Genomic DNA, 26,199 nt, shown 5'->3' on the forward strand with positions numbered 1-26,199 from the left:
GATCATTTTTATTTCTGCTCAAAAGTTCGAAACATTTAAAAATATAAGTAGTGCTACAGTTATGGTCCGCAGTGTATATGCATGACAATAATCCCATCGTACTGTTATATCTTGCTAGTGTTACAGGTCTAGGAATAAGTTGACATATTTTTTGTTTGCAAGCTTACACCACTTTTATCTTGAACGATTCATACACAGATTAAAGTGAAAACAGACTTACACTTCGCCACAAATGCGACATCCCAAAACTGGAAGAAAAAGACAGAGGAAGACACTTCTTGCACTTCTTTACGAATGCAACGTCTTAGCAGCTCGTACTCATTATGCAGTCCGAAAAGTGCTGCAGCCATCTTAAGCAGACGGAGACGTCTGCTTGCACGGGAACGTCTCGTCGACGCGTTCCCAAAGAGCAGACGCATCTCTGTATGAGAAGGTACCAACCGTGAAGCGTCAAACGGAACCCGCTGCATCGAATGAAAGCTAAGCCCTTATGAACATTTAAGTAACTCCCTAATGGAAGTTTGGGTCTCGTCGCATCGTTGAAAGTTGAGAACTCGACAGACACTCATCGTTCGTGATTATGGACAGCAATGAGTACAGACTTTGTCTGAAGACGATACGCACACTCACGCGTCGACGTATCGATCCTCAAATCCTCTAATTGAAACAACCTTAACCTTACAAGCCGAAATAATTATTTGAAAACTGTTGGCACATTCGAATCATTTGGTAATTGGAATATCTTGAAAATACTGACCAAATGAATTGCATGCTTAACTAGCATCTGAATTAGTAAAACAATGAATAAAAACATTTCGCAGTCTCGTAGGCTTTAGAAATAGAGGAAAAATTTTTCAGCGAAAATTGAGATAAAGCTATGATGCGATTTCGTCGGAAAGAGGAAATAGCGAATAAACTGAAGACTAATTACACAAGACTTGAACTCTACTGGAAATGTATCAAAAATATGAAACAAAATCTAATTGATTAGACCCTCCACTATCATTGTTAGCAAGATATCATTCGCCTTTTGAAATTGGTAATTTCTTGTTTGTGGTAAAATAATTTAAACAACATAGTATATAAGCAAAATTTAGTGACTTCATCTGTATCGGTGGTATATAAGTAAGAAATTAAATACTGTAACCCTTTACAGGACTTCATTAAGCAGTCTAGTCTAAAGCTGACACCATGGGTATTTCAGCACACGGTGTGAATGAAAACCAGTGGTGCCATAGAAAGCCTATTATTGTAGGAGGATCGCACCCCCCTGTGGCGCTACTAGTTGGTGCATGCTCATCGTGCACTTGCATTTACTAATTGTTTTTTCTTTTAGTATAACATTATATGAAATTCTTTTTGTGAAATATACAACATTCTTCACTTATGCTACGGAATGTGGTTTTAACCTACAATAATTAATTGACAACAAAGGTAGGTACATTCGAATAATCGCATAATTGAAATAACCGTAATATATTGAAAACGCCTACTGAATGATTAACAAACTTTTGAATCATCGGAGTCATAAATGGAAAATGTTCTGACCTTCATTTGTTATCTATGATAAATATGTTTCAATATAAATGAAGGCAAAGTCATGGCGAAATGTAGACGTAAAGAGAAATCAACGTTACATGGGGCCACAATTTATTACATCATACTCACACATCCATATTTAATTTTTAAAACAAACACCTCAATTTTTGATAAATGCAACAAACAAGCTGCAACGAAACATAGCATCTCCAACTGCAATAAATATTCTGAATCATTAAATAAACATCATTAAAGCTAAGCATAAAATTCATTGAACACTATTGTTATTGACAAATACAATGCTTCTTAATATTGTATTATTTATCTTGTCTTACACTTTTATGACTGAAATATTAAACCATCAAAACAAACGTCCACTTCATCTAATTTTTGTTTACTAAATACATGTCTACGAAAAAAAGAGGAAATAAGCGTCGAATGCAGACAAATTACAAATAAAATGCGAACTAACAAAAGGTATATATCTTTCTCAAAATTTCATTTCTCAAAATATATATCGCAACGTCTGAAAACACCAGATGTCAAACGCACGCTCTCCAAGTCCACGAGTTACGTTGAAAATTCAAATTGATATTACATGTACTGTTTCTGGCCGCTAATTCGTAATGCAATTGTGCACCGTCGCGCACAGGTATCACCCCCAATTCGACGTTAATCTGAAATTGAATTAGACGCATTACCATAACATTAGTTCCGCGTCTTATTTCAAAACGCAGGCACCGAGAAGACGGCGCATCGCGCGATGCAGGACCATTTCATAGATTGGTAAGGCACGGGCTTATAAAGCAGCTTGCAGCCTCAGCAGCATGCCGAGCATTAGGGCACGTGTGTACGATTATACGTCTCCGCTATCCCGCGTCCGGACACAACTGTGAATTAAATTACGTCAGTCTATATCGTGTAACAATGCGCTCGTAGAATTACGCGGAGAACCGGCACGTCGTCGCTAGGACGTGTTACAGCTGTAATGAGGCAGAGTGATTTCACGATGAAACAGCGAGGGACAAGAGGATACCTTGCACAAACGCAGAAGCCGCAGGAAATCGTGTTACATTACTTCTTCTTCTTCTTCCTTCGCGCTAAACTGTTAACTTCGTTTTACAAACAGTAAGGCGATCAACTATTAGGTTGATGCACAAATTTGTGGTGTTATATCAAATAAACTTTCATGCTGAATAAATTCATTTTTTGATCACATACTATAGTTCAGGCCTAGCCAACTCAAATAGTTTCACGTTGGCCAGGGCTGCTATAGATCATTCAATAAATCTCCATTTTTCTCTTAAGTACTGTGATTTAGTTGTTCTTTTTTTTGTTTTATCTAATAGCGAAAAACGTGAGATTCAAGATTACGAATATTGTTGGTCTAGCACACCAGTCTTTAAGGCTATTATCGTATGCAAGAAAGAAAATATATTTTTTTCAATCATTTTTTCTTTACATAACAAATATCTGTAAATAATAGTAGACATGTTGACGTAATTAACAAATTCTTTTTGTTTATTTTTAATAATTTTGTTCATTGATAATACATGAAATCCTCTTTTCCACGGTTGATGCGATAACTTGGCACTGACTCATTCGAAAGCAAAAAATTCAATAGATAATTAAATAAAATATTGTTTTGCGGTTATCGTCCGTACTAAAATTATAATTATTCATTAATATTCAGTCACATTTTTAAATGACTAAATTTTAAAAAGAAGTGTGTAAAAAATTCAAACGTTAGCCATTTTGTTTCTTTTTCACTCAAAGGTGTTTAATTCTAGTTCAAGCAATTGCGACAAAACCATATTTTAATAATCTGTGGAATTTTTTGCTTTTGGATGATCCAATGTGAAATTATCCTATCAACCATGAACAAAAGGGATAAATGCCACGTGGCTATATCAATGAAAACATTATTGAAAATAAATAAAAAAATTTGCATTTGGTAGTTTAACATGTCTATTATTATGCATAGAAACACTGACCTTCCACAATTATTTGTTACGTTTAATAAAAATTCTTGAGGAAAATCTTTCTTTCTCTCACGCGTGCGATAATAACCCTTTAACATGAAATTTTTCATTACTAAATTAAAGGAAAAAGAAACCCAATATTATAAGAGAAGGGCAGAGTAATTTAATAATACATAAAACATAGCTAAGGAATTATTTTTTTAGAGGTGTATATTGCTATCGACCATCTTTCAGCGTGAAAACGAGATAATTTATCTGCTTATTTGGAGGCAACATTGATTTTAATTTTCAACATACAAAGAATGAACGCATGCAATAATTATGAATTAATGGCAATAAAGTAGATATTTGAATAAAACTGATCCAAAATTTTAGAGCTCGGTATTGTCTTTAGTCGATGCATTCCCGACCGGAAACTACTGCGTGTAAATTGATATTGAATTCTGCTTACGATAGTCAAGCTTCAACGCTTTCAATACAAACATTGTGTGCAATATACACCATGTATTCGATAATACTATGCAGAAGATACAAAGACACCGGCATCGCTTTCCGATATTATTGGCAGATATATTTGACGAGTTTCACAAGTATGTGTGTTCCTGTATTTTGTTGGCGAAAAATCGTTTCACCGGCGTAACTATTAATCGGATATTCGACAAATATTCAGTCGTATGTGGTCAATTATTTTGATTAAAAATCACTTTAAACACTATATCGTTAATATTATCGGGTCGTATTAATTTGTATGTAGTTGAAAGTTCGTGATAAAATATTAAGGGTCTAAAGTGGATAGTTTGCCTAAATATTTAAATTTTCTCGCGGTTTTGTATAAGATATTTAAAATACAGTACAAATACGATAGCTTCAAAAGCATTTATATTTATATGTAAAAAGTGACGTCGTATTTACACCGTATATGTGGACAGCTCGATGGATAGTAAACAACTCATAACAAAGAAGTTTATTTCACATTATGTTTTTAATGAAATATCAATTAAATTCGTACTGCTTACACAGGTGTACGTACTAGCCCATAACGAAGGTTATACGATCACTCTTACACACCACAACATCCTTTACAGCCACGAATACAGAAAGAATTACAAGGAGAAGTAGTATTTTAACGCTTGAGATAGTTTAATACATAAATAAAAACTATTAACTAAGCTCCTATTATCCTACAGTTTCCATATGCATTAACATCTTCGAGTAACGTCAAATTGATCACTTACATATTTAAAGGTGAAATTACGAAATGCACGTGGGGACGTGGGTCCGAGTTATGAAAACCTCTAACGACGTAATCAAATACAGCAATAAATCACTGTCCTCCCCGTGTTTCGTATTAATAAAAAATTCATTAATCTTCGGCCCGCCGAAAATTAAAATAAAGGAGGCAGAAAAGAAAGAAACAATTTAACCGAGTCCCCGCATATCCAGTCCCCAAATAATTTAGTCGTCCGGTCGAGGGGTTGGCTTGGAAATCGTCGCGCGATTCTTCACGGCGCGCAGCGTTAATTTTATTCCCGCGAGCGCGGAGAGCGTGAATTAGTGTCCAGAAAGGGATGGTACCACGCCGGCTACCATTACGGCCAAGCAACATACGTAAGGACTCCGACGTACGGCCGACCTGGCGCGATACCCAGCGAAGAAACATCTCCGCGTGCCTTGCTGGGACATAATTCATTGCCTGCAGGAAGCTTGTACCTTAATCTCATCGTATTCTGGCCGAACCGCTGGCCGAAGGACGACGTTGCAGTGTGAAACGTACTGTACCCTGTACGTGCAAACGCGGTCGTTATAAAGGCGGCCCTCCAATGCATGCACCAGGCTACGTACATAACTATCAGCGGAATGTATCATCTACAGCGACAGGACATGTTATTCTGGGGTACAAACCAATCCCTGGGAATCCAATGGGAATTATTATGTAACCCCTATAATATAAACGCATCGAGGATTTGTCGAACGATACGCGGTTCGCGTAGGCGTCTGCATACGCCTATGGAATAATACGCATATGATACCGCGAACAAGGCCCGTCGACAAAAGATACACGGTTGGATTGCATTGATTCGAACATGGTTGAAAACCGTCCTGAGTTTGCAATTTTCGTAGCTCTTTGATTGGGTAAATACAATGCCCCGTTTGCGGTAGCGCTGCCGTATTGCTATTTTTTTCATGGACCCGCGGAACGCAACTTTGAATATCGAACGAATTTGGTAACAATACGGTATGTGTGTTGCTTCGATTCGATTATTCGTAAAAAGTTCCACGCAACCTGCGCATAGAAAAATAGGAGATGATGACTCTTTGGTGAATGCCTGTGCGATTCGATCAGGAGGAGCGCAAAAAAAGATTCTACCGATTGACATGAAGTTTCACTCATCCAGATGAATATTCGGATCGGGAAACAGGATGCAAAAGATGAAGCAAAAGTACGGGAAATATGCTGCTTCGAGATTCGGGTACTTGCAAAAATTCTACACAACTTGTACATAGGAAAATAGGAGATGGTGACTTTTTGGCGAATACCTGCATAAAGGGCATCCACGGTATTCCACCGATTAACGTGAAATTTCCGTCTAGGCAAATATTCAGAGGGGGCGACAAAGTAGAATCGATTAAAGGGTTAGCCGCAGTCAGGACAATGGAAACGGACAATTTCTTGTGTGTTTTTTTTAAGGTTTTAAATAATAATTTTTATTAATGAAATGTAAATATATTACAAAGTATGTCTTAAAGAAATATAAAAGAATTTTTGTTTTAAAAAAAGGTTAATTCATTTCGTCATAAAAGGCGATGGCGTGGGTGGTCACATGGTTTGCGGTGAGCAAGATTTCTTCAAACTGGTGCACCTGAAAACAAAACTACAGGTAGATTTAGAAAATATATTAGACTAACAGGTCCCTGATCGAAGGATTTTTTATTTTCTTGTATACTTTTTTCTTTTATCCTGTATTGAATCGCTTAATTTTAGTGAAAAAATTGAAAATCAACTTCAAATGTACGCCATTTTGTTTTAAATTAACTTTTTCCAAAATCCTTCGATCAGGGACCCGCTAGACTAATATATTTTCGAAATTTACCTTTGTTTTTGTTTTCAGGTAAACCAGTGTAGAGAAATCTTGCTCACCGCGAACCTATGTTTTTAAATCATCGTCTACGTCATCGGCTGTTATGACGATATAAATTAACGTTTCTTAAAACAAAAAATGTTTTTTAGTTCTTTAAAACATGCTTTATAATATACTTAATTGTTACTTATACAAATTATTATTTAATAACTAAAAAAAAATCACAAAGAAATGTCGTTTTTCCTTTTCCTGATTGCGACTAACCCCTTAAACGATACGGTTCGTATGCTGCTTTGAGATTCGGATACCTGCATTCTACACGACATGGACATAAGAAAGTAGGAGATCGTGAGTTTCTGGTAGATGCGCTCCAATTCGAGGGTCTGTGAAGTTGGCCTAAGATTTGCAAAAAAGTAAAAACAAATAAAGTTATGTTTGCCCGCCGAAGAGTTCTAGAGTTCTCAGCCGATTTTAGAAACAGTTCCGTAGTTTAAACATGAAAAATATCCATTTGAATATCTCCACGGGCTAACTTCACATTTTCAAATAAACATTGCTAGAACTTTATTCATTGCGATTTTCCCGCAAAAAGTTATTGGGACAAGTAATAGAACTTTTGGGTAGGCGAAAAGAACTCCAAATAAATTTTCAAACATCTTTTTTTGGAAATCAAAAGTTCTAAGAAGAGTTCTGTTTGCCCGTTGAGGAGTTCTATCGAAAACCTTAATAGTTCGAAGCGGTTCGAGTAAAAATAAAAGAATTACATGTATTGTTATTAACACAAAATCGTTTGGAATGAAATACAAGAGTTCTGGCGGGAGTTTTGTTTGCTCGCCCAAGAGTTCTATCGATAATTCTTAACACATAATGTCCTAAAATTAAAAATGAAAAAGTTCTGGAACTTTGAAATTGACTCGATCGAAACAATTTCTAAGTGTCGTAAATGGAGCAAACCTTTTTGGAAATCGGTCATTTTGGCGGGACTTCTGTTTACCCATCGAAAAGTTCTCTTACTTGTCCCGATGACTTTTTGCGCGAAAATCACAATGAATAGAGTTCTAGCAATGTTGATTATTTGGAAATGTGAAATTAGCCCGCACAGCTATTCAAATGGATATTTCTTGTGTTTAAACTACGGAACTATTTCTAAAACTGGCATGATGAGAACTCTAGAACTCTTCGACGGGTAAACATAACTATATTTCTTTTTCATTTCTTTTGTAAATGTTGGGCCTACTTCACAGACCCACAGTTCGATCAGAATGAACGGAAAAAGGAATTCTACCGATTAACATGAAATTTTCGTCCGGACGAATATTCGGATCTGGCAACTGGGTAGAAGCGTGACAGTCATTCGAACTAGCATGTTAGACGTAGAACGGAACAGGAACCGGGTACTAATTTGATGGTTCCTGGTAGAAATTCAAGCCGTGCACCTACGTACGATAATGTAGCCAAATAATGCAATATCGTGGAACGACTCGGAACGAATGAAATAATTCGTGGTCAATTTACGTTACGGTAATTGTTTGTCTTTTAACCGCTTAAGGACCACGCCCGAGTATACTCGGGCTGCTACTATGTGCCGAAAATCCCACTCCCGAGATAACTCGGGCAAGCTTTATTTGCAGAAAAGACCACTCCTAAATATACTCGGGCGAAAATAAATACGATTTCTGGTATGTAGAAGCATAGATTACAGATGGACAACTCTGTGTAAATTTTTGTACAGTGTACGCGACTTGTTTTAATTTTATTTTCACATATTTGTATTAGGATTAATGTTACGAAAATGAATCAGTAGATATCAATTTTCGGTCCCATTTTGAGCCCGAAATGGCTTTCATGAGGGATATATATGTTCAGTAAATAAAATTCTTTCATAAAAAAGAATGTGTTATTTTTTCCATTTAAAAAATTTTTAATGATTACTGAAGCGGTTAAAGTGACGAGAGAATATATTACAGATGAAACAAAACGGAGGATTTTCTGTGTCTTCTTGTTTCACATTACCTTAATTGGCAGGTACACCACTCGCTTACTGTAAAGTCTACAATTTGAATACATTACATACAGACTTTTCTTTCCTGCATCATATATAAGTATACATATATCTGTCTGTGTTTCTTTGAACCTGACTCATGTAAATATATAATTCTTTATTTAATAACTCCAGGTGCACTTTATGATTGTTTCCAACTTTAATCTAGTTCACAGTTTTTGATCATATGAAGAATTACCGCAAACAGTGTGTCGAAAATATTAAACGTTAGTGATTTTAATACAAACTTCATTCTATAATAAGTAAAACAGTTAGTAATACAAATTCGGCTTAATCTGCTTTGGTAACAATTAGTAATATTCATTAACTTAAGTAATATTTAATAGAATAAAATAATTTCATACGTATTATTTTAATCATACAAGAGAGAATTTCTCAAGAAGTACTATTTTTCATCATGACTGTAAAGACACGTGTGCAAAAAAACCTAATCATTTCGTTAAAGATGTAATCATCTTACACGTGTACTTATAATTTTTCAAATTCAGAGATAGATTACTAATTGTTAAATTGACTATATTCTAATACTATTTTCATCAATTGATTCTGCATGTACATTTCTTCTTTTATATGTAAAATCCCCTTTAAAAATATTTAAGTCAATCGACATTACGAATTTTTACTGAAAATGACCAAAACGTTAAATATAGATAAACCCTGATTTTACTGATAATTTTTGAACTTACTCCATTTCTGATGAAACAAGCAAACACTGTCCCTATTTAATACTTTTCTATACTGTCGTAAACCAGGATTACACTGGACTAGATTGAGAAATCCACGTTACTCGTGAATAGAACACAGGAGGAACTCCGCGAAGGGATTTACACCAAGAAACACAGTCGAAAGAAAAAGGAAAAACGCTGTAAATCGTACATGTAAACAACTCGTAAGCAGCCTACGAGGGGAAGCTTAGAATAACATGGTGTGTTATGGTAAGGTAAGAATACCATGTTTCTGGAAAACTTTATTCCACGATCAGGTGCCAGCGTGCCGTTCTCGAATCGAGATAATGTGATTCGATACAGGAGTGGTTGCTAGGTAACGTGGAATCAATAGGGGAAACGGAAGATTGAAGACAACAAAAAGTATTTGTATTTCCGGTACAAAATCCGAAGCGTAATTTATTTGTCATTGGAATTTCAAGACTGGATTGCAAGCGCTCGAACCATTATTGTCAAACGAATTGGATCCGAGTGAGTGTACATTGCATACAGAAAGCATCTTTGTTATAAATTCACACATTATTCAATTACAATTATAATATGAGCGATTCTAGGAATGGACAAACCTACAGCATCCAGTAATGGAGATTATTATTTGAAAATATCATTTTCTTGATGCAGGAAACAGGTGCAATACGCACTCATACTTGCATTTTTTCTAATAAAAGCATGTATTCTTTTATAGTATTCAACTTTAATCATTGATAAACGTAATACTTTAGAACATATTTCAAATTTTATACTAGAAAATTATATTATTTTAATAAATATTAAAATATTCCATCGTGAACATTTCATTCCACGTTTGTTAATATTTTCGATTATCTGTTCAAACTATGTATATTACCGTTGTACTCGTCCAATTAATTTCTATTTCAATTTACATCCGGCATATTGCACTTGCGTCGATACATCAATCGCCCTATACGAAATTGTCCCTATACGAAACAGTACCGACTTTTAGATGCACTCGAACCCTTTTAAATCACAATCTACAAAGACGATTCATCAATTTTTTTCTCGGTTATTATCAGTAATAACGGACAAATCTGAACACGACTGGCGTCCATTCAGAACTGCGTATCGATCATTTCAGCGCGGAGTCATTTGATTGAAAGCCATTTGAGAATTACTAAACGTTAAATGACGCCGACATGGCAAACACACCGAGTAGGAAATCGATCGTTGCACGGAGGGTAAGTTAAAAATCGAACAATGGACTAATGCCTGGCAGCCGCAATGACCGCCGCAGTGTGGTCGTTTTGATTTGCCCGATTCGGACGGTAGTTATGCGTTAACGTGGCAGTACTTAAATAAATTATCAATCGCGTTGAAAGCCACCAGTCCCGACCCCAGGAGAAGCAGGAGAACCAGGAGTGCGAGGCACGGAAAGGGGGAGGCCAAAACCGAGGGGGATCAAGAGAAGCTGAAAGTGAGACGGACCGTCGAGGGCGATTAAGCAAATATCCAATTTTCCTTTTTCCAACGACCGAATGTGCCTCCTCGTTCCATGCTAGACAGACCCCTGGCTTTTATTTGCGGTACGTCGGGCACCCAACGTTTGTTAAACCGCTATAAGCGATTTCAGCGATACCCGAAAAGAACGTAAATGGCCGCCCAACTTGAGTCGCATTCTTGGTAGAATTACGCTGCGAGTGTCAAAGTAAATCACAACTATCCGGGTGGGTGTTCCCTTTTTATTTTTAACCCCTTGACACACAAATAAAACGGAACTTGATGCGTCCAAAAAATACTATTTAATTTCGATCAACTGTACAGTGATGTAGAAGCTGAGAAAGAGTACATCTTATTTTGAAATTTGGATTTTCATATAACATATAATCAGATTGAAACAGAATGCTAATGAAGACCAACTAAATAACATTAAAAAATGATAATTTAACAGTTCTGTAAAGTATGAAATACAGACAAGAAATGATTTACGAGAAGGAGGATATTTCTAATATTTTTCGTTTTGACCAATACAAATCTATTTTAGATTTTTTTACCTGAGACATATAATGCACAACGAAAAATATGCCATGATTTCGTCATTTCTTACTGGAAACCACTCTTTCTTCATTTTCGTATTGTACTCCATTTTCATTTGAGCTGCATATCTATGTATTTGTTCCCCTGACTATCATTTCAAAGAAGTCGTCAGACAATATTTGTTTCAAAACACATAGAGGTGTTGCATTTGATTCAAATCTTTGTAAAACTAATGGACTGATACCCGGAGTTTGAGTAAACTGTTTTATGTTTACAATATTTTCTTTTTCTGTCCAATTCCATTCATCTCCTATTACATCAGAATTGTCACTGCTTGATACGCGTCCTGAACGTTTCCGCACATTTTGTAAAACGGAGCTAGCTTCACTCGAACTTGAACCATTACTTGAGTAATCAACGGTATGAACACTTTGATGAGCGTCGTCAATCCCATTATTATCACTAGAACAACCTATTGTACCATTATAGTCACTTTCATATGTATAATACATTCGACATATAGATGATACAGGGATTATTTACAATCTTTACTAAACTCATTATCTGATATGAGATTCATTGTGCGAGACCCCTGCTATACTGAATACTACATTCAATGTGCTTCTTCTTATATGTCGATGCTTTTTTGTTATTGGAATTGTTGGGATGGATGCACAACTGAAGCAGCATAGTTCACTTACATATGTATACAGGGTGTCCCAGCCTAAGTGATACAGAGCTCTAACTCCAAAATTATAGGCCGAATGGAAAATTTCAAATATGGAAATTGCATAGTAAAATGGGGCTCATGTTTCAGCGAGAAGGAATTTTTGTTGACTTTGTTATTTAACGAGATATGATGGTCAAGTTTCGTTTTTCAAACGGAACTATATATTTTTTTTATACCACGCGATAGTACTTTTTAAGGCGAATTCATTAAGCTTTAATGTATTTACCCGATTTTTATTAGTTTTCAAGCTGTATCGCTTCAAAGTTTGCTAATTTTCGAGGAAAAAATTCGGTTCGGCCCCGGGCGGTCCCATTGATGGAGTAAGCACCATGGGGTTTTTGGCCCAGAATATTGGGATTCTTCCCATTTTCCTGTATGTATACCTACTGCATGGCGCCCGCTGAAAGCAGCTTTTGACGAGTCAGACTTGTCAAAGTCTACACTGGCACGTGAAATGAATAGACGACCCCAAACCATCATTGTATTGTCAAGGGGTTAAACTTAATTACGGGGCTACACGGTGGATTTGAGCGATAATCAAATACCGGTATGCGATACTGTCACAAGTAATATTGGAAGACACAGGACAGACACGCAGAACCTTCGTTATCCGAGTGTTCAACCATAAAATCGCACTACTACTCGAACATTCTATTATTTAAATATAGTAAGTTCTCACAGGCTAAACCGTTTTCTTAATACAAGAAAATTCTTCCATAAGGATGAAAATAAACTCCTTGCACTACGCTGAAACTCGGAAAAAGCCGTCCCGAACCCGTACGCCCGAATGGTCCCACTAAATTTAACAACTGACTCGTGATTTTCAAGTTTGGCCTAAAATTTTCATCACGTGTCAGGCTCGTGAAAATAGTGCAAAAAATTAATATAATAATTACACTGAAACTAATGGAAACTTTAAATGAAGTAAGAGGAAGTGGCTGAAGGCACAAAATGAACAACTATTTCGGATACATCCTAGGATACAAAACAGTAACTTTTAACCATTATTTTTATTTTTTATACATCGACATTCCTTCATTTATACAGAAGTTATAAAATCGGAGGCAGTACTTGTCTCCATTCCTTATTTATGCACTTAGAGATAAAAATGGGACATCCTGTATACGATAAAAATGCGAGTGCAAGATGACATCGACAGATACCGCTTGACGGGGAACGAAAATTCGATCTTCTGCCGTTTTACGATGAATAAAGCTGCGCTCCATGCGTTTCGATGAAGTTGTATATTTGTATATATGCTTGTACAGTGCGCCATGTGTGTATGCAGAAAATCCCTGAGTAGTTGGTTTATTGTATGTAGTTTGCTACCATCTTCGACGTGACTACTATACAGATAGAGGATTCGCTAGTCAAGAGTCAATTGCTTCGAACCAAACTGCTACAGAGAGGAGACAAAGTTCCCAGCGGGATGTCCCCATCGCCTTTTCTATCGTCTTATCCTCGGCATTGTCTTAGACGTAGAAATCAAAGTCGACCGCAAAAATTGTAAAAGTGTCATGAAAAATCTTTGAATAAATTAAATTGTAAACAAAGACAATTATTTTACTCATTTTTAATCATCAAATCTTTTATTAGATGTTTTAACTATTAGAAGAGAGAAAATTCATTAGCTTCTAAATTAGTAGGAATTTATTGGAAAAGTACTGTAACAATGTCGACAGCTTTTGTTTGGCCGATTGTTATAGGATTTGTTCAAGGAAAAATCTAAACACGGCACCACAATCCATTCCAGACTCTACGGTTACTGTCGGTCTCGAAATTGTGCATGACCGTTCCTATCGAGAGAGGAACATACAGGGTGTCTACGCTAAAGTGTGACAGACGTACGTTTCAATAACTATTGATGATACAAAAAAATTGTTTACATGTGAATTGTAGGATACCATGGGCTCTATATTGTGGCGTAAATGAAATTTTTTTTATACTATTAATTTAAAAAAGATGATGAAGTTTCGTTTTTTAAATGGAACTAGTATTTATTTTTGGGGCGATCATGCGACAGTGCTTTTCAAGGCGAATTCATTGACCCTTAATATATTTATTCGATTTTTATTAGTTTTCAAGATAGAACGCATCGAAATTTACTGATTTTCAGCGGAAAAGTCTCAGTTTGAGTGATCGCGTAGGACCGCTTTTATGACTTGTCACTCAAATCGAGACTTTCCCACTGAAAATCAGTAAATTTCGAAGCGTTCCATCTTGAAAACTAATAAAAATCGGGTAAATACATTAAGGGTCAATGAATTCATCTTGAAAAGCACTATCGCATGATTCCTCAAAAATATATAGTTCCATTTAAAAAACGAAACTTCACCATCATATCTTTTAAATTAAAAATATAAACAAAATTTCATTTACGCCACAATATACAGCCCATTGTATCCTGCAATTTACATATAAATAATTTTTTCGTATTATGAATAGTTATTAAAATATGCGTCTGTCACACTTTAGCGTGGACACCCTGTATATGGGAATGGAACTTCGGAATCGCATTGCATTAGACACAGTCCAAATAAGCTTTCGCGGAAAACTTCAAAAAGTGTGTCGACTTCTTCGAATGCGGTAGCGCAATGGTACCTCGGATTTCGAAGTGCATGAAATGAAATAATACCCGAAATCAATGCATATAGAAGGTAACAATTTTACTTTCAAAGTTATCAACTCTTTGCAGACCAGCGCCAGAATACACTGATCAGCATAAGTAGTTTAAAAGTTCTTCTTTATCGTTGGAAAGTTGTTAACAAATTCGTGGCTGCAAATCAACAAAAACTAATGTCTTTTTAGGTAATGAACTTCAACATGAATGTACATAATATTTAAAATAACTGCAAATACGAAATCATATAACATGGAATCTGTATGTGTTTTGCAATAAGTTTCGTTATTTTATAAGGTATGCCAATACCAAAATGATATTATTTATATTATCTTTTTATATTAACCCTCCGGAACCGGTGCTGGGTCATTTTTCCGACGTTAATTTCGAAGTCCCATTCCTCTGTCATCGAAAGTGACAATCGGCTGTCCCCACTATTCTAACTTTTAGCGACAGAAACGTTTCGAACTTTATTGCAAAAGAACTAGTTTCCGGGACAAAATATTAACAAAAACAATTGGTTACGAGGCATTATTAATATGATAATAATATTTGCATATAAAAATTTGATTTTAAGCCTTCTTTTGTGGAATATAATATAAAATTTGCTTGTTCGAAGACTATTGAGTATCTACTATCTACTATCTACTGTTTATAGATATACACCAAGCACTGATATTTTACTATTGTACAAGATTTGTTCAAATTGATTTATGGATCAATTCAAGTAGAATAAAATGTACACACTTGATAAAATAATCCTAAGGCACACGACACCCCATCTAACATTCATATTCCAAAACGGGCCACCCACCCGCAGAGGATTAATAGCTACACCTATTCTACCCTCGTTACACCGAAGATGAATCGTGCTATCGTTTCCCTTCCATTTACAATCAGAAAATTGAACTGAAAAATAAAAGTGACGTTAATATCGTTCATTGTCCAAGCGTACGCAGATACGCAAATCCGACGAGGAAGACCCGTCGATTTAGACGATAAAACGCAAACGACAACGCTTGACATTCAATCCCACATCGACAACGAATTGGTTTTTGCCCGTTAACCGAGTTCGCTCATCCCCAACCCCTTCTATCGCATTAGTCAACCACCCAACGAAACTCGAGGACAGCTCGATCTTCGCTTTTCGACGACTAGTCAACTTTAATGCTTGTAAAACTCCATTTCTCGCCAACCTACGCTCCTCTAAGGAGTCTTCTCGTTTTGGAGTCTCGAAAAATAGGTCATCGTAGCGAATTTTTTTAAGACAAATCATAAGTCGGATCAACCTTTGTGAAAAATATATGTATTGGCATTCTATAATGCGAGAATAAATGGATGGATGTGTGTGTAAGTTGTCCATATGTGTCCGTGAGAGGTGAAGGAGCCAATCGACAGCGATGTACGTAAACACTAAAGGTAACGAGAAAGACGTGGTATAGTTAGTCAGTCAAAGATATCTGGTCTGTGCGAACGTGCGAGAATAGACAGCTCTAGATTGTTTTTTTTTTATTTCACTAGTTACCGTTTCATTTTTGTGTCCATCTTCAACAAATATAAATAATTGTTTCTTGTTCAGATTTATTATTAATCTCTTAGTGTTTGTCTATAAATACAAAAATTTTCCAACAATTCCAAAAACCTTAAATTTAGTGCACGGTCTTGTTGACGATGGAACAAAATTTCTCCATATTTACAGCCAGGGAAGTCGCAGTACAGTGGTGTGTGTATGCTTTCGTGCGAAAAGCGGCGAGGAAAATGTGCTTTAACGTCGACTGCTGTAGGTATAGCAACAAAAAATAAACACCACTGTACTTGGAGCCACGTGCTTGGAGCCTTCGACCACTCATTAATAATATAACGTTTGCTAACTCGATGGGAGTCAGTTTAATTTTGTCTGTGAATGTGTAAATGATTAATTATATAAACTGGATGAACTTTGCAAAACTGAATCTCGGAATAATTAATTAATGAGACATTTGCTTAACCAACGAAGAACTCAGCGTCAAAATTAATATACCATTTAGACTATTTTTAATACACTGTTCTAATCCATGTACTGGGATTACTTATAGATGATTGATTCTACCTATAATCAATGGTTATTATTACTTTATTACTAGTGCGAAATTAAAATATGAGCATTAGTGGATATCTTTCAGAATATCATGAAGATAAAGAAATGACGATAGTAATTGTAGGTATGTGACCTACATAAATTCCTGGAAATGCAATAAATACAGTGTCTAACGCAATATTTCTTAGAAGAAGTTGACAACAATCTTTACATAGTTTGACTTGAATATTTAAAGAATTCCTTTCGATTGATTTTTATAAAACTTGATGTACAGGGGGTTTTAGGATCGTTGATTCTAAATTTGAATTCGAAATTTAGAAATCTTGTTTCCTCCCTTAATTAGGCGTAACTTTCGTGGAGTGATTTTATCGAAATTTTGTTTCATGAAGTGACATTACGTGAGGGTGAAATAACGAGCTATAAAAAGTTTTATTTTAAAAATAAAAACACATAGATGTTACATGTTGCGGACAAAGGACCTGAAAATAACCTGCGTATGTAAAGAAATACCTTAAAAACATCAATTTAAGTTAAATTACATCCTGTATGAAATTGCTAGACTACTGAATCTAGTTTCGTGACAAAAGAACAAAAATGACGAAATGGCGCCGCATGAATGCAAAGTTTCAGTTTTACGCTCATTTCCTAACTTTTCTGAACGTGAAAAAGTACCATTGTACTTCCCCAACTTTTTCATTTTAATTGTCGCCAGCATCCACAAAAAGGTATTTCCTTCCATGGTATCAAAAAATGAGGTAGATGAAACCACAAAACTGAAATATACCCATCCAACTTTCGACTTTAGCCCGTGCACCGTCTCGTTCAAAGTGTCTTATAACTTCGTGAATCTTATGAATATCTCAACATGACTTAGCTGTGTTTTATACGCTCCCTGATTTCAGAAGACCCGAAACAAAAACTCTGATTTTTTGAAACCCCCAAAGTGAGAAGAGCCTTCATGGACGCAGCTGCACACGTGCGCTCGCGGTTGCGCTAACGGCGCACTTGACCCTCGCTCAAAACGCGACTGGATAAATCGATTTTGGAACTTCGACTCGGCTCACCCGTTATATTTATAATGCCCGACCTCCACGAGGCGCCCGCGGCCACGCACGTACATCCTGAAGCCGGTAGGGGCGTGAACACGCCGGACCTTTTTCATTGGGCTTTCAATTCCGTCCTTTTTTGCCTTGGCGTTGCCTCGCCACACTGAAGAAAACCGATCGAACGGAAAGAGTAAAAATCCACACGTACGGCGGCTTCGTCACGCGTGTATCGTTGGTACGAGGGGAAGAAATATCGCAGCGATATGTCACGACTCCAATCGAGACGCGCCACTAACCGCGTTGCTGACGAAATGGCTGCAAGAAAGGAAATAAAAAGCGAGGGAAAGGTCAAGAAATCGACCACCGAAAATCCCGTTGCATGGTACCTGAAGGAAGCATGTACAGACTAGACTTAACCGGGCCACGTTAGGGCACTGTTATCATTAGACTGCGGAAGTTTATGCAAATGCATATTTTTATAGGAAATAGTTAAAAGAATGGGACCTAGACGGAAATTTGTTTTGAAATTAGAGTACTATAAAAATACATTTTTTCTTTTGCATATTTTTCATATTTATGTTTAAAAACATATGCAATAATATATTGCATATGTTATTTATCGTGCTTATGTGAAATATCTATCTGGACAAATTAGTTTCGTCTATCACCATACTTTCGTATCAGAATTGTGTAGTGTTTACACAAATACAGGCCATATGAAACCATATTTCTGTAACCTTGTGTTGCTAATCGACCGTTAGGTATGACAGTTTGTATTTCGACTTCGAATACTTCAGTTCAATTCTCGCAGTTAATGTGATCTCTGTGAAGAAGTGAACATATTTAAGTGTCACTTAATTCTCTAAAACTGCCAAAAGTTAGAAAAAGTAGAAAAGCATTAATGCTAAGTTGGATCAGAGACGATCCCAATTTTGTTATTAATGACAACGACAATAATGATAACGATGAGCAGAAGTATTTGTTGCAAAATTTGCAATAAAAATGTGAAGTATAAAAGGAAATTGCATTTAGACTAATACATAAATACCGGCACTAACACAATTAATTTTGGAAAAAATGCTGGTAATTTATTGTCATGCGAATTATGATATACCAGAATAATTATGAAAAGTATTTTATATACGTGTACATAGCGAATATTCTGTAGCATACTAATATATTATTTATTATACTACGTTTTATTCAAATTATTCATGCATATTTTGCATATGCATGTTACATATTTATCATGCATAAACTTCCGCAGTCTAGTTATCATTGTGCACCAATTAATTAAGAATAGCTATACTGATTTCACGTCTTAAATAATCTTTTATCGCAAATCCATTATTTCCTTGCAATTTTATTGCGTTGTCGTTCATAAAATAATAAGTGAAGTGTTTCTAATATAAGTAAATGTATCTAAAATGTATAGCTGAATCTGCTAGAGACGTCCTTTACTGATCACTGACGCTCTTTGGTGAACCTAGAGCAAAATGCCATACGGTAAGTGGACCTAATTTTGCCATTATCCCAGTCATCGATGTTTATTTTATTTTAACGATATAGTTATTAAACATTTAATATTTTTTCGTTTAAATAATCTGCATACTTTTAATGGCAAACATTAAACATTATTTCATTAATTTGTTTCACGCGATTTTAGCCAAAACAAAGATCAGTGAAGTATTTTCTCTGATGCTTTCAGTGAGAGTAAGGAATGTCTATCTTAGACAATTCGTAATAATAATAATCTGATGTCAATGGATCAATAGTATTTAAATACGTCTCGATCCCATTTCCCACAGTTTTCAACTGTATTCAAGGAAACAACATAGAAACAATTGCCACAAACTGTTGTACACAACAAGCAACTCGGAAATAAGAAGAGGCCAAGAAATATTTTTCAATGGAAAACGTAATTATATAGTTGGATAAACGACGATAAAATCAAGAAATCGTTATAGCATAATGGTCCTGTAATACCTGCTATGCCACGAAACTCGATCTTTCTGCAGTAAAACGCGTTACCATTCGCGGAATGCTTCAACGTGGAAATGCGGTCGTCTTCTACATATTTGGAACAAGGACATTCACGGTAATATCTCGGATGAGATTAAACGGAGCTTGCATTCTTTTCATGTATATACGATGTCTTTAGTGACTAGCAGGGAGGCTGGAGAAACACCACTGGTTGTGCACTCCGGTGTTTTAAAACCCTGAAATCTACGTTTGGATATGAAGATTTGGATACAAAAATTGACATTATGTTGTCAACAATCAGAAAAAAGGAATCAAGACTACATATTACAGTAGCACAAGTCGATAAAAAGCTTCTATTTCTATTGTTACAAAGACACCAGAAATATGTAACGCATGTGGCTTTTCGTGTGGACGAACCACTTGTTTTTATTGTTTTTACAGACTCTAAATTTCATGCATTTATAGTATATGATAGCATTGAAACTGCACGTAAAAAAACAAATGATATAGTATATTAGATAAAATAATCTAACTACATTAATGCTTAATTCTGGATGAATGTATACTTTTTGCAATCGTTTCGTTACATCTCTATCATAATAATTAAAATTGCTTTCCATACCATATAACCGAAAGAATCCACTTCCCTTCAAACTAAAGAATCAAAAACATAATATAAACAAAATAAAATGCTCGATTCGACTACGAAACACGCAAAATGTAAAAGATCTTGGTAGGTACTTTTAATTCCATTGGAGTGCAAGCTTTGCCGTTAAATGCATACCTTCGTCTGAAATTAGGTAACCTTCGTTTCTTGTCGCGCACGATATCACAATCTGAAGCACTCGTGTAAATATTTAAAAATGGTTATTCCCTCGTTTCAACGGTGGGACAAAGATGGTATTACGCGGGAACAAATAAACATTGCCCACCGAGCGTCTCTGGTAAAGTGAATCGTAAACTGGTTTACTTTGCAACGTTTCAAATATGTCTGCTTCCCGTGCATAAATCAGCTGGGAGCTGGACGCGGTAACGGGTAATTACTTTGAAAAGATACGACGAATAAGATAAGAGTGAGCTTTGCTCGCGACTTACATTGGATTGGTGGAATTCCAATAGATGTCCGGCAGGCGGGAACAGGTGGCCTCCCGAGGGAAAGCCTCCATCACGGCTAACAGAAGAAGAAATAGGATGAACCAGGGCATGATGTCCAGCTGAATCTTGAAGCCGTATGTGTACCACTTCCAACGGAAAAACTGGGTCGTTTCGGTCACCTGGATTGCAAGAAACATAATTAAGACATTCGCGTATAAAGAGTTAATGGGTTTAATATTAACTAAACATGTTAATTCGAGGAGCGGTCGATACATGTATTTTAACCTGTGCTGAGATCTCCGATAGTATGAGACCGAGGAAATTACTTCGCTTAAATAAAGCCGTAAACTGCACGTGTAATTAGAATCCAAGAATTCGAGCTAATTAACGATTCAAGGAAGACTTCTATACCTTAAGTATCCACGGGGGCGTAGAAGGTTTCGCCGTAGACAATAAAAGGAAAGTAAAAGCCGCCCGACTCGTACAATCGTAACGAAGAAACCTGAACTTAATTTGTACCACGGTACAGTCTTGTTTACCCTCGCAGAATCTTAACGACGTATTTTGCAGCCTACGCGCGAACAAAAACTTCATCTCCGCCACCCTGATAATTTTCCACGACTGCGAGACTTCTCCGGTACGAAAACGTGGATATAGTGCTATTGGTTATGTACTCGATGCAGGAAATCGGTTCGAGTGCTTTCCGTTAATAGTCACTAGAGAAGATTTTATCGACTTATTATGTGGAAGGGTGAATGAATGGTGAAATAAAATTAAACATCGAGGGTAAAGAGTAAAATGACGAGGAAGTGACATCAATTATTCCAAGATGGTTAAAAAGATTAGAGGGGAATACAGAGGTAGAAAACGTTTCTAACGATCCGCCAATGTTTCATGTAAGTGAAGGCTTGGATAAGGATAAACTCGCGTGGTGGACAAGGAGAGAAAGGATAAAAACGAAAAGATAGAGGGTGCTGAGTGTCGGGACGCAGTTATTGCAGTCACGTCTAGTCCAACCACGACAGCTCGCGGTAAGGCAGCCAACTGTCCCCGCAATTCTTGCTTCTTTTTCACATTAACCGCGCTCAATTTAGCCCCTATCCACCTGTCTATTATACTCCTACTATGTTTCTCTACAGCTCTCGAATAGCGTGTATTCTTGAATTCATTTCTTAATCTTATTTTAACACGTTACGATGATTTTGAACAAGTAATAAGACTATATAATAAGAGTTTAATGCTCTGCTCTGTATCGTTTTCAAAGGAATATATGTTTATTAGACTTTTTGAAACATACGATTGGTGTAAATTATCAGTAGATTAAAATTACACTGATAATTTGTCGTGCCGTCTCATGTTTTGGAACCTCTTCAGATGGAGTTACCAACAGTACTTTCTTTGAGTTGATTAATTCACTTACCTTTCACTTATCGAAACCAAATGTATTTGATTTGAAATGACAAAATAAAACATCGTATTGTGTAGCCTTTACTTGATTCATTACTTCAGATTTACCATTTTTCTTACAAGACTTGATAAAAATCTATATTGATCTCTGTCTGCTTGTATAGCAAAAATAACATTAATGTACATACATGATTGCCCACTTGAATTTATGATTTAATTTGAGCTATGACGTGACACTAATTAAAATTCGTTTATTTGATCAAATACCTAATACTTTGTTACATTGCATCAATACAAAAAGATTTGCTTATGATTTCGCAAGATGGAAAGATTACAGTACTCTGACGGCAGCAATTTTAAAATGTATTCTTCCACTGGTGCAAGTGGTACTCGAAGCTGAAATAAAATTCTAAACTGGTCTCAAAACAGGGAACGAAACCTGAAATTATCAATTATACTTTTAATCTGCCGACAAGTTACATCGTATGCCTATCGTGTACCTTGAACAGTCCAATTAAAATATCTTTACGATGAAGCGCAGTCGCAAAAGATATCCAACGACATCTAAAATATATTATTCTTCAGATAGTGGACCATTTATTTCCATCGTTCGTACGAAAGTAGCTACGCGCTCACACGAATTTCCGAATTGAATTTGCGCAATCGCATCTACCTTCAGCTCTGATCTTCTCCGCGAGATACCAGATCAACGTTCGTTCTTCATTGCAAAAGACCCCCCATCGAGTGAATCTTGTTTGGAACAGAGTCACCTGCTTTCAGGGCCGTCGCTCCGCTCGATCTCGAAGGAAAGGTGGAACTTTATCGCGTTTTTGCACGAAAGACACGTTTACGACGTGAGTCGGAAGAGAACGAGAGTGAAACGTGTGGCACGGTTTGGTCCAGGAGAGCGAGAGGAAGAAGCTTGGAATAAAGCATAAAACAGTGTACATCCAGTCGAGAAGAAGACCATTAAAGACCTACCGAGCTGTCGGATAGCTCGCTATTCTGTCAGCGGGACAAGCTCAGCCTTAGGTACAGGTTCTTTCTCCAGTTCTCCATTTCCGTCTTTATTCTCTGTTTCATCATTCCCCTCGCTCTCCGCCGTTTTTACACTTTGTCTTTTTCTCGGATTTACCGCGTCAAAGTCTGATTTCCTCGAGATACGTTGTAGTCACGGGGTAACATCCAGATTTTCCTCGTCATTTCGCGATCCGATATATTGCGGGAGAAGTCTATGATCGATTTTGAAGATGATCGCGATCTTGATAAACGGTATAAACAAGATTCTGTTTGATAATCGAACGATACAAGTATATTTCATTCAACTTTTCGACCACGTGTTGCTAGTCCATTTCGGAAGAAATAGTTCTTGGAAATTAAAACAAAATTAGGAACTTTGAAGATATAATTGGTGGAAATAACGCGGATAAAATTATTTGTTAAAAAATAAAACATTATCGAGAAGTTTGCGATTAATTAATGGTTAGAAGTGTTACATATACACATTCTTTTCTTTGTTGTAATTAAATGGAAAACTTTATGTATTTTAGGATTCTCAGTAAACAGTATTCGACTAAAAACATCTTTTCATTCTAGCGATTTCGTTTCAAGATATTGTCGTACGATTTGAGAAAATTATTGTCTTTCCAACGATTAATGACACTCACGGGACAACATATTTTGTTTTCGTAGAAATTTCTACCCATAATTAGCCGTTCCAGGTATTAATTAAGTCGTACGGCACGAGCTCTCTCTCATAAAATTCACCTCTAAAATTTATACGGTATTAATGGTAAACGGAAAAAAACATGCTCGATTTCCTGTTATGGCATAAAGTCACAGTCTTTGAGAGCCTCAGTTCATTCATTATCCATGTACAAACGAAATGATATAAATCAACGTTCCTCGTCATTGCAGGTAACTGCTTTTACTGAAACACCACTCATGTTAGGGTAAAACGAAAAAGGATATCTATAAATAATTAATGAATTCTAATGGAAAATAATTTTTCCAATACAGTAATAGATTATTGCTATTGTAACTTATGGTACACGAAATTTTATCACCTTTGTAATGCCATAAAATAGCATATAATGGTATAAATGGGAATTATGTAATAAAAGATTAATTCGTATAAATGAATGTAACAGACTGTTTACTTCTTGCATACATTCAAACTTCGTTACAACGTGCACAGATATATCGAATTTATTATTAATTAATACTGTCTTTAATTCCAACCAAATACATTGGCTTTATCGAATGTACGGTTCATAAATTAAAGGCAAATAAATTGTATTCATTATTACGTGACTGTAGTCTATACAAGCATATGAAGGGAAATCACATACACGTGTGTATGTAAATACGTTACTTTTTCTCATTAATGTTTTATTTGATCTCCAAATTTACCTTTTTATTAAATGCTTCAAAATTAAAAACAGTAAAAAGTGGATATAACTCATTATCGATGTAACGAGTTATGTTTACAAACAAGGAAATTTTGACGATCCCTTAGTGCTCGTTATAAAAGAGTTCGATTATAATTCGTTGTTGCATTTTTTACATATTGCAATTTGCCTTTAAATTAATAATTTCGGTAATGTTTTGCTTAAAAACTTTATTATTCAAAAATGGTCGCAAACACGTGGCCACAAGGAACCACTCACAATCGTACAAACTTTTCATGATAAATTGGAATGGAAAATATATGCAACACCTCGTAGAATTCACGAATATACAATATTACCTTTTAACGCGAAAATCAAACCCGCTGCTTCGAAACTCGGTCCCTCGTTACCGTCTAATTAGTCATTTCCGTCACGAAATATTAATTATAACAGACAAAAACAGTATTATTGCGAGGACGGTTAACTTGCAAAACATACGCGTGTATAATATATAAATATGTACATGCATCATGTACAGTGCAGGACAAAATGATAAGACACTTTATCCATTTGCATGTTTATTCAAATTGAAGGAATAAAGTATACATTTTATGTACCGAGTATACTATACATTACCTAAAACATGATCCAAACAAAAGAAACTATAAACACTAACTAAATTTTCTTAACTAATTGTAGTTAAATCGAATATTTAAATTCTGTATAATATTCTGTAATCGATGTCATTAATCGTTCAGTTTCAAAGAACAGCATTTTTACATCAGAATGGACTAAACTTTATTTAAATGCTTTTTATACTCACTCCATAAAAATGCAAATTAATAATGACTTAAACTTGTGTTTCCATCAAACTGCTACAATAAGTCACGTGTGCGTCTACACGATCGCGTATTATGCGAATTTGGTTACGAAGCGACTCACGCGACACGTGTTCGAAAGGTCAACGGACTCAACAAGGGACGTTTCTTCGATGTTGTACTAATGTCTGGTAAAGACACTATTCGAGCAAAAAAAGACATAGTCTTAACACTTTATCTACCAGGACCTTATATATAGGCTTTTTATTTCCAGTATATACAGTGGGTGTAGAAAGTATTCGTACACCGATCAAATTCCAAAAAAAACTATGTAAAATTGTAATTTATTAACTTATTTTTTATAAACAACGACATTCTACATATTCTCGGAAATCTCTAAAATAGATAGAGTACAAAAAAAATAGCTATTTATGTAAGTTGCGAAATTAACAAGAAACAAACAATTAATCGGTAGAAATATTGAAGCAATAAGTATTCGCACAACTGTTTCATTTTTAAAACTTCATTAAAAAAAGAGAAATTTACATTAATTTACAAGTATATAATACTTCCTTCGTGGGATTTCCTTTTGATTTTATCATTATTGCAACTCTTCTAAGCGTTAAATTAACTAAATTATTAGTTATTCGAAG

This window comes from Hylaeus volcanicus, chromosome 1 (assembly GCF_026283585.1).
Source record: "Hylaeus volcanicus isolate JK05 chromosome 1, UHH_iyHylVolc1.0_haploid, whole genome shotgun sequence".
Classification (NCBI taxonomy): domain Eukaryota; kingdom Metazoa; phylum Arthropoda; class Insecta; order Hymenoptera; family Colletidae; genus Hylaeus; species Hylaeus volcanicus.